Here is a 2,520-nt window from a genome sequence, read left to right on the forward strand (position 1 = left end):
TGGGTGTATATGTGTATTAGGATGCCTGGAATGTCCTTTTTATCATTTATTTTAGGCAGCCAACAGCTCCAGGGAAGTAGCCATCATGCAATAATGTAATTGGAGAAGGGGGCAGAATTTCAGGACATTTTTTTTGCTTTCCATTTTGTTGGGAATAGAGGACTGGAGGTCACACAGACCTGACAGAGACATGATACGGCTTTTGTTTCCTATTGGAAATCAGTGAAAGAAAAATAACATAGTAATCCAATATTTTTGCCAAATCGAGCCATACAGTTTGGGGAAGATGCTCAGGGCTGCAAAAAGGGGATTTTAACACCTATAGACAGTGGGTTCCGGATTGCCCAGTTCTAAATCCAAGGACCTTAATGAGTGAGTAGCTCAACCCTTTCTTTCTGCTTTGATTTACAAGAGTTGTTGTAACATGAAGTAAGAAATAGTGACTAAGGGAGACCACCATAGTGGCAGCATCTTATGTACCATCCTTTCCAATCCATATCACAATTCATCCATCTTAGGCTGCAGAATATAGTGGAACAGTATGTCAAATTTCAGGAGAAAATTGCAATTGATATTGAAAAATAAAACAAACAAGTAAAATAATAAAAGTTGGCCATAAATTACAACATGGAATTTCGGAAAAGAACTTTAATGGTAATTCTGGCAAAGAAGCAAACATATCAGCCAGCAAGGAAACAACATCTTGGGAGAAATACAGTCGCAAGATTTATATATGTCCCTGACCTGGGAGGAGGAAAGTCTTAATGATTTTCAGATGCTGTTTATCAAAATAGTAGTAATCCATAATGAAGAAAAAAAATAGTAAGCTAGACTAAGTACATAGTATATACAGAGAGAGTAAGTATATAGTTACCAGACTCACCCGTTGGGGGGAGATGGGCGGCATAGAAATTTAATAATAAATAAGAATTAAAAAGAAAATAGTTAACAATTTCCTAGCCTGAACTTACCTGTGGATCCTTGGTTCCAACAGCAAATGCAAAATATGTAGAAGAGAAGAAATTTTGCCATTGAACTGCTTTGGGATCACATTGATTTAAAAAAAAAAACTGCAGGAGTTATGGAAATAAAAATTATCCAAAAGCAATTTTGACAGAGGTTTTTATTTTCCGTGTGTGTGGGTGGGGGGAATTCTGCAATATGTAGCAGTCTGTAGTTCTGTGAGTGGCAGATGAAGTTTGGGAAGATGTCTTCTACTAAGTCAGAGAACTGCTACATCAAAGTCAGTAATTCTCATAAAAAATTTTTTTTTAATTATTTTCCTCAATGTGCACTTCACCATTTTCAGTGGGTGAAACATTGGACTTACTGGTATGGAAGATTTGCTGACAGTTATTTCTTTCTCTCTTAATTTCAATTGTCTCACCTTTAAAAGGAAAGCTAACCATGTTTCTAAGTTATAAGACATTTGGGTTCAAAAGATCCCTATGTTCCAGAAACTTGATGTCCAAGGAAGGAAGGAAGGAAGGGAAGATTTTAACTTAATTTAAGGTATCACCAAATGCTAAAGATGGAAACATCAATTTCCAAGGATGTTTCAGTTCCACTCTTCAAGATAAAATCTGGTTAGAATTAATTTAATTTATTTAGATCAGATTTTTGCCAAAATACCCATCCTTAACTAACAATGTTTTACTAGGATTAAGTCTGAAGTATTGGGAAGTGGAATGAAGAAGAAAAAAAAAATCCTTCTTTTCTTACGAAACTTACCTATGCCTTTGTTGTTTCTACAAACTCACAAAGAAACAGTCTAAAGCGAGGTTTACCTAAAGTCTGTAGAATTTTTTATTTTAGCTTTAAAATGTTGCATCTCTTCTTGTCTGCTAAGAACTTATAGATTTTCATTTCATGCATTGACATCTATTGAGTATCTGAGATGCCTAATTGTTTCCTTTGAGATAAACATCTTCTTAGGAGGTAGAATTAATCTGTGCAGGAATCAGATCTTTAACTCTTTTTTATTTTTTAGTTATTTCCTTCCCATGCTATGATTCCACATTTATTGGTGTAAAGTTTGCAAACTGAATTTCCTAATAATTTTCTGAGCCTCTTGAATTTACCATAAGATGAGCATTTATTGCTCACTGTTTTATTGGTCCAGACACAAACAGAAGGCCTGGCCTTACCAAATTTATTTATTTATTTATTGCATTTACTCTCTTGGCTTTATTGGGGGCGGGTGGAGGGGAGATCAAGACAAACTTGCTAGAATTCTTCTCTTCCCTATGAATGGATGGAGTGAAAATTATTGACCCAAAATCAACTTACCTGCTTCCTTGTTGTTTGTAGACCTGAATCTCAGTCTCTCCTATTCAAGTCTAGCATCTCCATCACTGGACTACTTTGTGCCTAAAACAATTCAGTGATATGCCTCTTTAATATAGGAAGGTGGTTAGATTGAAAGCAGCTGAGAATGGATTCTGAACAATTCTGAAAATCCTAAACGATAATTCAAATAAATGATCCATTATCTACAGGAGGCAGGGTCTAATATTGAGT

Source organism: Python bivittatus, unplaced genomic scaffold (genome assembly GCF_059951505.1).
Source record: "Python bivittatus isolate LINGU-HERP-01145 unplaced genomic scaffold, Pbiv_v1 ctg000470_np1212, whole genome shotgun sequence".
In the NCBI taxonomy this organism is placed as follows: Eukaryota; Metazoa; Chordata; class Lepidosauria; order Squamata; family Pythonidae; genus Python; species Python bivittatus.